The sequence below is a fragment of the Rhinoraja longicauda genome, chromosome 1 (genome assembly GCF_053455715.1).
Source record: "Rhinoraja longicauda isolate Sanriku21f chromosome 1, sRhiLon1.1, whole genome shotgun sequence".
NCBI lineage: Eukaryota > Metazoa > Chordata > Chondrichthyes > Rajiformes > Arhynchobatidae > Rhinoraja > Rhinoraja longicauda.
The window spans coordinates 136,557,163-136,570,008 of NC_135953.1; the positions used below are offsets into that span (position 1 = coordinate 136,557,163).

The 12,846-nt window shown below is 45.9% G+C and overlaps 1 long non-coding RNA gene across 1 annotated transcript; it reads right to left on the reverse strand.

Annotated features, from left to right (window-relative positions):
- Positions 1 to 1,412: 1,412 nt before the first annotated feature.
- Positions 1,413 to 10,980, reverse strand: LOC144600901 (uncharacterized). The gene is made up of 3 exons (XR_013548194.1): positions 10,946 to 10,980; positions 4,958 to 5,027; positions 1,413 to 1,479 (listed from the first exon to the last, which is right to left on the reverse strand). It is a non-coding gene; the product is annotated as an uncharacterized LOC144600901 (long non-coding RNA).
- Positions 10,981 to 12,846: the final 1,866 nt, after the last annotated feature.

The window sequence follows — 12,846 nt, forward strand, 5'->3', positions numbered from 1 at the left end:
AATATCCATGGACCTGGCCTCCACAGCCTTCTGTGGCAAAGAATTTCACAGATTCGCCACACTCTGACCGAAGAAATTCCGCCTCATCTCCTTCCTAAAGGAACGTCCCTTAATTCTGAGACTGACCTCTAGTCGTAGACTCTCCCACTATCCACTCCCACAATCCTCTCCACATCCACTCTATCCAAGCCTTCTATTCGGTGCGTTTCAATTAGGTCCCCCCTCATTCTTCGAAACTCAAGCGAATACAGGCCCAGTGCCGTCAAATGCACATCGTATGTCAGGCAGAGATTCAGGTGCACCTCCTCCAATTTGGTCCAGGGAACTCAATGTGGCCTCCTCTACATCAGTGAGCTGTAGAGTACGCGAGGCAACTCCGTTTGTGCAGCACCTGCACCTTATGCCCAACAGCCCATGTCATTTCACGATGAGACTTTCTGTCCTAGGATATCGGAGATGTCCTCTTTCTTTAGGAAACCTAATTTCTACCCTTCTGTCATAGATGGATTCCTCACCCAGGCTTTTACACTGTGAGAATCACAGAGTCATGGAGCGATACAGCAAGGAAACAGGCCCTTCGGCCCACTTTGTCCATGCCGACCAAGTTGGCATTCCGGGCTAGTCCCTTTCGCCTGCAGTTGGCTCATAGCCCTCTCAATCTTTTCCTAACCATTATATTTGTCCAAATGTCTTACAAAATGCGTAATTGAGAGCTTGGGGCTGATGGAGTGACAGGCTGACTGTGAGGTCTCCAGAAAGGTGAACGTGGACCTGCCATTGAGAGGTGTGAATGGTGAAAGAGGCTCTAACAACAAGATCCCAGGAAGGGTGGAGGCACTGAGACCCGGGAATAGTCAGGACGGTTCTGACGAAGAAACCCTGGAAAAAAAAAGTGAAGGCATTGTGCGGGTGCTGCACTGTAAGGAGTTTGTACGTTCTCCCCGTGACCTGCGTGGGTTTTCTCCGAGATCTTCGGTTTCCTCCCACACTCCAAAGACGTGCAGGTATGTAGGTTAATTGGCTGGGTAAATGTAAAAATTGTCCCTAGTGGGTGTAGGATAGTGTTAGTGTACGGGGATCACTGGGCGGCACGGACTTGGAGGGCCGAAAAGGCCTGTTTCCGGCTGTATATATATGATGATGATGATGATGATGGTGAGGTTCAGTGAACTGATGGAGGTGCAAATCTGGACTAACAACAGAAGCTTTGAAAGGTTAACTCTTGTTTCTCTTTCCACAGATCTAAGAGCATGATCCGCAAAATCTTTCCAACAATTATTTTTATTTTTAACCTCAATACATTTGGCAGGTTCCGAAAAACCATTTGGCATAATGTCTCTGTTTGAAAATCTTGCTTTAACATGGAAGAAGTATAATTTCCAAAAAAATGCTTGGCAATAGCTTTTCATTAACTTTCTTCTACTTCTTCTTCTTCTACTTGCGTTTGAGGCAGCAGAAGTTATGTGACACCTCCAGGCGCTGTAGACAATAGACAATAGACAATAGGTGTAGAAGGAGGCCATTCGGCCCTTCGAGCCAGCACCGCCACTCAATGTGATCATGGCTGATCATTCCCAATCAGTACCCCGTTCCTGCCTTCTCCCCATACCCCCTGACTCCGCTAACCTTAAGAGCTCTATCTACCTCTCTCTTGAATGCATTCAGAGAATTGGCCTCCTCTGCCTTCTGAGGCAGAGAATTCCACAGATTCACAACTCTCTGACTGAAAATGTTTTTCCTCATCTCAGTTCTAAATGGCCTACCCCTTATTCTTAAACTGTGGCCCCTGGTTCTGGACTCCCCCAACATTGGGAACATGTTTAACGTGTCCAACCCCTTAATAATCTTATACGTTTCGATAAGATCTCCTCTCATCCATCTAAATTCCAGTGTATACAAACCTAGTCGCTCCAGTCTTTCAACATATGACAGTCCCGCCATTCCGGGAATTAACCTAGTAAACCTATGCTGCACGCCCTCAATAGCAAGAATATCCTTCCTCAAATTTGGAGACCAAAACTGCACACAGTACTCCAGGTGCGGTCTCACTAGGGCCCTGTACAACTGCAGAAGGACCTCTTTGCTCCTCTACTCAACTCCTCTTGTTATGAAGGCCAACATTCCATTGGCTTTCTTCACTGCCTGCTGTACCTGCATGCTTCCTTTCAGTAACTGATGCACTAGGACACCCAGATCACGTTGTACGTCCCCATTTCCTAACTTGACACCATTCAGATAATACTCTGCCTTCCTATTCTTACCACCAAAGTGCTGTAGCCAGTGCAATGTGCTGTTGTCGAGGGCCGTGAGATCTACCCCTCCACCAGGGGGACGGCGGACAGTGCAGTCAACAATGACATGCCGCGCTGTTTGCTGGTCTGCTCCACACACGCAGGCTGCTGATGGACGCAACCCCCCAGCGATGCATGTTGGCGTTTAATCGGCCGACCACTGTGCGGAGCCGGTTCAGGGCGACCCACTCTTTGCGGGGCATTAACAGTAATGTATTTGGAGTCGTACAGTGCGGACACAAGCCCTTCGGCCCACCAGGTCCGTGCCTGTCTTCACACACCCATTTACACAAGTCCCTTTTTATTCTCCTCATAGTCCCATCAATTCCCCCCGGATTCTACCTTTTATCCATCTATTGGAGATAGATTTCACGAAACGCTTAATCTACCAATTGGGATGTGCAAAGGTGGCGCAGCGGTAGAGTTGCTGCCTTACAGCGAATGCAGCGCCTGAGACTCAGGTTCGATCCTGACTACGGGCGCCGTCTGTACGGAGTTTGTACGTTCTCCCCGTGACCTGCGTGGGTTTTCTCCGAGATCTTCGGTTTCCTCCCACACTCCAAAGACTTACAGGTATGTAGGTTAATTGACTGGGTAAAATGTAAAAATTGTCCCTAGTGGGTGTAGGATGGTGTTAATGTGCGGGGATCGCTGGGCGGCGCGGACTTGGTGGGCCGAAGGGCCTGTTCCCGCGCTGTATCTCTAAATCTAAAAAATAATCTAAAGAAGCCCCGGGAAAACCCAGGTAGTTATAGAAAGAACAGAACACACCTAGTCTAGGTGTGACAAAACAATTCTGAAGAGACAATGAGGTTAAAAATACGAATCAGCATCGTCAAAAACATAACACAATGATCTTTGGTTAGGCCGCATTTGGAGTATTGCGTGCAGTTCTAATCACACCATTACAGGAAGGATGTGGAGAAGATGCACAGGAGGTTTACCAGAACGCTGCCTGGGTTTGAGAATTTCAGCTACAAGGAGAGTTTGAACAAAACGGGATTGTTTTCACTGGAGCGTCGGAGGTTGAGTGGAGACTTGATAGAAGTATCTAAAATTATGAGTGGCATAGGGTGAACTATCAGAATCCTTTATCCCAGGGTGTAGATGGCCGGCGCTAGATGACCTAGTTATAAAGCGAGAGGGGGTAAGTTTAACAGAGATGTGTGGGGAAAGTTTTTAATATAGGCTGTTGTGGGGACCTGGAACACATTGCCGATGTGGTGGTGGTGGCAGATACGAAATGGCATGTAAGAGGCTTAGAGATCGGCACATGGAAGGGCAAGGAATAGAAGGATATGGATAGGAAAATAACTGCAGATGCTGGTGCAAATCGAAGGTATCACAAAATGCTGGAGTAACTCAGCGTGTCAGGCAGATTCTCGGGAGAGAAGGAATGGGTGACGTTTCGGGTCAAGACCCTTCTTCAGACTGGTGCCAGGGGAGGGGGCGGGACAGAGATAGGATGTAGTTGGAGACAGGAAGACAGTGGGAGAACTGGGAAGGGGAGGGGAAAGAGAGGGACAGAGGAACTATCTGAAGTTAGAGAAATCAATGTTCATACCACTGGGGTGTAAACTGCCCAGGCGAAATATGAGATGCTGTTCCTCCAATTTGTGGGGGGCCTCACTATGACAATGGAGGAGGCCCATGACAGAAAGGTCAGACTGGGAGTGGGAGGGGGAGTTGAAGTGCTCAGCCACCGGGAGATCAGGTTGGTTAAGGCGGACTGAGCGAAGGTGTTGAGCGAAACGATCGCCAAGCCTGCGATTGATCTCGCCGATGTAGAGAAGTTGACATCTGGAACAGCGGATACAATAGATGAGGTTGGAAGAGGTGCAGGTGAACCTCTGCCTCAGCTGGAAAGACTGTTTGGGTCCTTGGATGGAGTCGTGTCCAGGCAGATGAGATCAGTTTAACTTGACATCATGTTCAGCACAAACATTGTGGGCCGAAGGGCCAATTCATGTGCGGGAAGGAACTGCAGATGCTGGTTTACACCGAAGATAGACAAAGTGCTGGAGTAATTCAGCGGGGACAGGCAGCATCTCTGGAGAGAAGAAATGGGTGACGTTTTGGGTGGAGACCTTTCTTTAGATTTAGATTTAGAGATACAGCGCGGAAACAGGCCCTTCGGCCCACCGAGTCCGCGCCGCCCACCTATCCCCGCTTAACATTATCCTACACACACTAGGACAATTTTTACATTTACCCAGTCAATTAACCTACAAACCTGTACGTCTTTGGAGTGTGGGAGGAAACCGAAGATCTCAAGAGAAAACCCACGCAGGTCACGGGGAGAACGTACCAACTCCGTACAGACGGCGCCCGTAGTCAGGATCGAACCTGAGTCTCCGGCGCTGCATTCGCTGTAAGGCAGCAACTCTACCGCTGCGCCACCGTGCCGCACCAGTATGTTCTATGTTCTCTACGTTCTTCTATGTTCTAAACCTGGTTATTAAATAGCTATTCTACAGGTTGAGCCATTTTGCTACCCAATGCTTTGCTTTATGCTTTTTTTTTGTACACCTTTCCATAAATAGCTTTATCTAATCTCAAAAACAGAAGCGGTTACAGATTCCCTACGATCATTTTTTTTTTGTTATTGCCTGGCATTGAATGTGTTAATAACCCACAAAAAGACTCCAGCCATCTGTAATCTGAACCTTTGAAGGTGAAAGCATTGTGGGCGGGTCGCTGTTCCAAGGGCGAATATTCCTGAGCTTCTCCACTATCCTGCAGAAAGACAAACACCAGGAGATGAGACAATGAGGTTAACATACCAAACAGGATCATCAAAAACATAGCACAAGGCTCTTGAAATGCCATCCAGATGCCTCAGCACAACAGAAGGCACATGACAACAAAGGCTCGCCTGACCTGAGAACCAACATTGTTTCCTGCATTCTTTGTATTTGAAAGGCGCAGCCATGAAAAAGGAGGAGGGTGATAATGACATCTGTGAACTATTAGAGGTGATAACCAGTGTTTTAACCCACGTGTTACCATTTTAAGAGGCAAATCAGTTTTTTCTTGCCCCCAAAAGGATGGTGCCAGCATGATCATAACATAGAACTTAGAACTCAGTAAAGCACAGTATGGGAACAGGCCCTTCGGCCCACAATGTCTGTGCCGAAGATAATGGCAAGATCAACGCATCTCATTTGCCTACATGTGTGCGGCACGGTGGCGCAGCGATAGAGCTACTGCCTTACAGCACCAGAGACCCAGGTTCCATCCTGACTACAGGTGCTTGTCTGTATGGAGTTTGTACGTTCTCCCCGCGACCTGCGTGGGTTATTTCCGAGATCTTCGGTTTCTTCCCACACTCCCAAAGACGTACAGGTTTGTTGGTTAATTGTTCAGACTGCAGAAACGTGGTCGGTTCCTAATCTTGTCGGTGAGGTGATGGAACTCTCTGTCCTTGCCATGCATGTTCAAGATTAGTAGAGTATCTCCACTAACCGAAGCACCCAAAACTCTGTTGGGAAAGACCACTAGTTTGTATAGCTCTTCCTGAATTCATATTGTGCGGGTGTCTTTGTGCGGCTACGAGGATGAACATATCGATGGAGGTACAGCGATAAACAAAACATTATTTTATTGAAAGAATAACTCAGCTCTGAATCCTTTTGTACACTAAACTCTTCACTGCATGCTGCATTTGACACTTCTCAAGTATTAATGCTCAAGCACTACTGGGTTCAGGTTTAGGTTTATTATTGTCACGTGTACTGAGGTACAGTGAAAAGCTTTTTTTTTGTGTGCTATCCAATGAAGAATACAAGGATACAATCAAAGCCAAACACAAGTACAACAGGTGGAGTGAAATGAAAAATATTAAATAATACTAAGTGAAATAGCCGAGTCTGCCTCGGCCTAGGTGATCTTCCGCTTGCCAAACTCTTTAACTCCCCTTCCCACTCTCATGCTGACCTCTCTGTCCTGGTCCATTGTCAGAGTGAGACCAAACGGAAATTAGAGCACCTCATATATCGCTTGGGCAGCTTACGACCTAGCGGTAGAATATAGATTTCTCTCAATTCAAGTAACCCTTACATCCCCTCTGTCTCTGTCCCTCCCCAACCCTAGTCATCGTACGAGTTTTACTGTTGTCCTGTTGAGTTCCACTGTCTGTATTAACTTGCTATCACCTACCCCACAGCCAACAATGAACCATTGTGGGCTCCACATCTCCTTGATTATTGTTGCTTTCTGCATATCTTCCATTCATTTGTCCCAAGTACCGTCTAAATCTCTCATTCCCCTTTCCCCTGACTCTCACTCTGAAGAATGGTCTCAATAGACAATAGACAACAGACAATAGGTGCAGGAGGAGGCCATTCGGCCCTTTGAGCCAGCACCGCCATTCAATGTGATCATGGCTGATCATTCTCAATCAGTACCCCGTTCCTGCCTTCTCCCCATACCCCCTGACCTACCCTTAAGGGCTCTATCTAGCTCTCTCTTGAATGCATTCCGAGAATTGGCCTCCACTGCCTAGTGAGGCAGAGAATTCCACAGATTCACAACTCTCTGACTGAAAAGGTTTTCCCTCATCTCAGTTCTAAATGGCCTACCCCTTATTCTTAAACTGTGGCCCCTTGTTCTGGACTCCCCCAACATTGGGAACATGTTTCCTGCCTCTAACGTGTCCAACCCCTTAATAATCTTATACGTTTCGATAAGATCTCCTCTCATCCTTCTAAGTTCCAGTGTATACAAGCCTAGTCGCTCCAGTCTTTCAACATATGACAGTCCCGCCATTCCGGGAATTAACCTAGTAAACCTACACTGCACGCCCTCAATAGCAAGAATATCCTTCCTCAAATTTGGAGACCAAAACTGCACACAGTACTCCAGGTGCGGTCTCACTAGGGCCCTGTACAACTGCAGAAGGACCTCTTTGCTCCTATACTCAACTCCTCTTGTTATAAAGGCCAACATTCCATTGGCTTTCTTCACTGCCTGCTGTACCTGCATGCTTCCTTTCAGTGACTGATGCACTAGGACACCCAGATCTCGTTGTACGTCCCCTGTTCCTAACTTGACATCATTCAGATAATACTCTGCCTTCCGATTCTTACCACCAAAGTGGATAACCTCACACTTATCCACATTAAACTGCATCTGCCATGCATCCGCCCACTCTCACAACCTGTCCAAGTCACCCTGCAACCTCATAGCATCTTCCTCACAGTTCACACTACCACCCAGCTTTGTATCATCTGCAAATTTGCTAATGGTACATTTAATCCCTTCATCCAAGTCATTAATGTATATTGTAAATAACTGCGGTCCCAGCACCGAGCCTTGCGGTACCCCACTGGTCACTGTCTGCCATTCTGAAACAGACCCATTTATCCCCACACTCGACCCGAAATGTCACCTATTCCTTTTTCTCCAGAGGTGCTGTCTAACCCGCTGAGCTACTCCAGCTTTCTTTGTCTGAAAAATACTAGAGTTAAGTATAATTCTCTGACTCATTTCCCCGGGTGAGTTTCGTACCCATCTGCTTTCATGTGCCATTCTGCAATTTTTGGCTTAACATTATTGTTTTCATGATGTTAAATAATTGCATGAGGTACATTGTTGGTGTCCTAGGTTGAATCAAGTTTAGACTGGATAACCTGAGAGAGTCATGAAGGATGACTCACAGCTCATAGACTCCTCTCAAGGACGTTACAACAGGCATGGATGTTTAGTTTTGTTTATTTTACTTTCGTTTTTTTTCAGTTTACTTTAGCTTAGTTTATAGATACAGCAGGGAAACAGGCACTTCGGCCCACCGAGTCCATGCTGACCGATTCATTGATCACCGATTCTATTAATTCTAAGTTACCCCTCTCCCTACATGTTCGGGGTAATTTTTCAGAGGCCAATTAACCTGCACATCTTTGTGTTGTGGGAGGAAAACCAGGGCACCCACAGGAAATCAGGAAAAACATGCAAACTCCGCAAGATCGTACCTGAGGTCAGGATTGAACCCGTGTCTCTAGTGGAGTAGAAACATAGAAACATAGAAAATAGGTGCAGGAGTAGGCCATTCGGCCCTTCGAGCCTGTACGCACCGCCATTCAATATGATCATGGCTGATCATTCAACTCAGTATCCCATACCTGCCTTCTCTCCATACCCCCTGATCCCTTTAGCCACAAGGGCCACATCTAACTCCCTCTTAAATATAGCCAATGAACTGGCCTCAACTACCTTCTGTGGCAGAGAATTCCACAGATTCACCACTCTCTGTGTGAAAAAAAACGTTCTCATCTCGGTCCCAAAAGACTTCCCCCTTATCCTTAAACTGTGACCCCTTGTTCTGGACTTCCCCAACATCGGGAACAATCTTCCTGCATCTAGCCTGTCCAACCCCTTAAGAATTTTGTAAGTTTTTATAAGATCCCCCCTCAATCTTCTAAATTCCAGCAAGTACAAGCCGAGTCTATCCAGTCTTTCTTCATATGAAAGTCCTGCCATCCCAGGAATCAATCTGGTGAACCTTCTCTGTACTCCCTCTATGGCAAGAATGTCTTTCCTCAGGTTAGGAGACCAAAATGTGATGCAGTAGCTCTACTCGCTGTGTTGCCCTCAATGTCAGACTAACATTGTACAGCCACAGTGTGGCAGGACAGGCTGAAAACAGTTTAGTTTAGTTTAGTTTAGAGATACAGCGCGGAAACAGGCACTTCGGCCCACCGAGTCCGCGCCGACCAGTGATCCCTACACATTGACACTATCCCACACACAATTTTACAAACCAAGCCAATTAACCTACAAACCTGTACATCTTTGGAGTGTGGGAGGAAACCAAAGATCTCGGAGAAAACCCACGCAGGTCACAGGGAGAACGTACAAACTCCATAAAGACTCCATTAGAAGGATGAGAGGGGATCTTATCGAAACGTATAAAATTATTAAGGTGTTGGACACGTTAGAGGCAGGAAACATGTTCCCAATGTTGGGGGAGTCCCGAACCAGGGGCCACAGTTTAAGAATAAGGGGTAGGCCATTTTGAACGGAGATGAGGAAAAACCTTTTCAGTCAGAGAGTTGTGAATCTGTGGAATTCTCTGCCTCGGAAGGCAGTGGAGGCCAATTCTCTGAATGCATTCAAGAGAGAGCTAGATAGAGCTCTTAAGGATAGTGGAGTCAGGGGGTATGGGGAGAAGGCAGGAACGGGCTACTGATTGAGAATGATCAGCCATGATCACATTGAATGGCGGTGCTAGCTCGACGGGCCGAATGGCCTACTCCTGCACCTATTGTCTATTGTGTATTGTCTATTGACAGCACCCGGAGTCGGGATCGAACCCGGGCCTCCAGCGCTGTAAGGCATCAACTCTACTGCCACGCCACCGTGCCGCTCCAGTTCTGTCAGGGTTGAAAGATCATTCCGAAAGAAAAAAGCAGGTGGATCTGTGACTCCATCTGTGCCATCTGTTTATGCTGTATATGCATATCAGTGAAGAAGGGTCAACATCGCCAACTATTTCAATAATTACATCCCTTGGTCTCTTTTGATGTAATCCTAGTCTTAACCAATTTAAAACGAGATTGACTATGATAATCCAGGCTTCCGTCTCTTCCAGATGTCATGTCTGCAACGTATGAAAGGTTTGCACAACACTGAAGTTTAAACATAGGCAGAATTGAAAATGGAAGCCGCGCTGGAATGAAAGATTATTGCACAGCATTGACCTCTTCAGAATGAACAATGTAAACCAAGATTGAAAAGGCCTAAATCTACACTGATCCTTTCCAAATTGATTTGCATTCAGAACTCCATGGATGCACTAAGAGCTTTCCAGACAGAGAAGGAACGAATTTGAACATATTTTGAATTAAATTGATAACCTTGCAGTTGTTTTGCATCATATCCACAGGAAGTATAATGCAAAAAGAGCAGTCCATTCTATTTTTATTTTTAATCCGCACATTCAGTTGGATTAAAACCATGTCCATGTTTCTTTATCGTCAAGTAAGCACTACTCAGTGAAATTCTTTTTGCATAGCTCACACATGGACGAGTCACTATATTTTAGCGCCATTTCCAAAAGTCCACGTGCTGGATGTACTGGAGCAGCTCCCGATCCAGGTAGGCCGCAGGCTGCTGCAGGGCCTCCTCCGTCGCCCTTCACTGGCTCGGCCCGCGTACTGGCGTCCCTCTCCTCGCCCGAGCCACCTCCTTGAAGGCTCTGGTGGCAATGCCCAGACCCTCTCCATCATGGGCCTCCTCCAGTGCCATAGTGAGGCCCAACGGAAATTGGAGGAACAGCACCTCATATTTCGCCTGGGCAGCTTGCAGCCCAGCGGTATGAACATCGACTTCTCCAACTTTAGATAGTTCCTCTGTCCCTCTCTTCCCCTCCCCCTTCCCAGATCTCCCACTGTCTTTCTGTCTCCACCTATATCCTTCCTTTGTCCCGCCCCTCCCTGACATCAGTCTGAAGAAGGGTCTCGACCCGAAACGACAATACCCATTCCTTCTCTCCTGAGATGCTGCCTGACCTGCTGAGTTACTCCAGCATTGTGTGAATAAATACCTTTGATTTGTACCAGCATCTGCAGTTATTTTCTTATATTATATAAACCCACTCCTCTCGTCAGTCAGGTGTTATCAGAAGCAGAGATTCATCTGAGGTTTCATACACTTACCAATTGAATGTCTTTGCATGGAGGATGACCGACCATCATCAGTGTCTGTGTTGCTAATCGGAATGGTCATAAATTTGTAAGAAAAATATTAGACAGCCTATTTAGTCACAAGGTATCTGATGAATTATTTAGTTTGAAATGATGCTAAAAAAAATGTTTTCATCTGGCATGGTGTCACTGAAGTTACAGTGGCAGAAAGGAAAGCAAGTCTGAGCATTAAACCTTCTTGAGTACCATACTGCTTGTGAATGATGATTTATTTTTATTCACTATTAGCTTTGATGATAGTCAGAGGAGCACTTAAAGGTGTAATAATTCTATATTGACAGAGCAATAAATATTGTGCATCATTACAACTTGTAAATTAACAAACAGGTGAAAGTGATTGGATTTTTTTAATCTTTCAGATTGTCAGTTCCATTAAAGGACTGTGGTTCATAATTCAATGTCATCAAATTTCAGTTTCTGTGAAATGTCTGAAAAGTAATATATTTCTAATGTTATGAATAAAACATGAGGAATCTCGTGAGAGATGAAATGTGGCCTCACAAAATTTCCGGTTGTATTATCAATTTGTTATTCCATTTACCATTCTTTTGTATTGCACTAAACAAACTGTACATCGACCAATTGCTCTTATGAAATAACAATAAATATGAAAGAAGTCTCCGCGAATGAACACATTTTCAATGAGTTATTGGATCCTCTATGTTGATTTACAGATGGGCATCATGTGCTGCTGTAGAAAATGGCATTTACTCTCTTGGCATATCCTTCATTCACTTCTCTGAGTTTCTGTTGATATATGAAACTGCAACCAAAGTTAGTTTATTAATAAAAGAATGTAGAATAGATTGACCGGTAACATTTCCTCTGCCGAGCCACGTGACTGTGAATGCTGGAATCTTGAACAAAAAAAATAAATTCCCGGAGGAACACACCAGGTCAGGCAGCATCTGTGGAGGGGAATAGACAGACAATGGGTAACTCAGTGGGACAGACAGCATCTCTGGAGAGAAGGAATGGGTGATGTTTCAGGTCGAGACCGTTCTTCGGACTAGAGTCAAGCGAAAGGGAAAGGAGGCATATAGACGGTGAAGTGGAGAGATACAGATCAAATGAATGCAAGATATCTCTACTTCATCATCTATATCTCTCATTTCCCTTTCCCCTGACTGTAGTCTGAAGAAGGGTCTCGACCCGATTTGTCGCCCATTCCTTCTCTCCAGAGATGCTGCCTGTCCCGCTGAGTTACTCCAGCATTTTGTGTCAATCTTTGGTTTAAACCAGCATCTGCAGTTCCTTCCTAGACAATGTTTCTGGTTGGAACTCTACTTCGTACTGTCCAGTTCCTTCCTGGACAATGTTTCCAGTTGGAACTCTTCTTCGTACTGTCCAGTTCCTTCCAATGGTGCAACTGGAAACTCCTTTTGTGTGACAATCACTAAAGTAAGTAATTGAAAGTAGAGTCAGTTGGAGGGGTCGGGAAGCCCAGGATCAATGGAGTCAAAGATCAAAGTTTCGCTGAACACCTTCACTCAGTCCACTTCAGCCTTCCTGATCTCCCAGTTGCCAAATATTTCAACTACCCTTCCCACTCCCACACTGACCTCTCTGTCCTGGGCCTCCTCCCCAGTCAGACTGAGGCCCAATGCAAATTGGAGGAAAAGCACCTCATATTTCGCTTGGGCAGCTAACAAGCAAACTCACCCTCATCATCTTGCTAGTTTCACTGTTTGTATCGCTTCATTATCACCACTTCCACAGCCAACAATGGAACATTGTGGGCTCCACCTTTCTTGAGTCACCGCTGTCGGCTGTGATTTATTCTGTACCTTTTCATATCTCTAGTTTCCCTCTCCCCTGAGTCTCAGTCTGAAGTTAATCCAGCATTTTGTGTC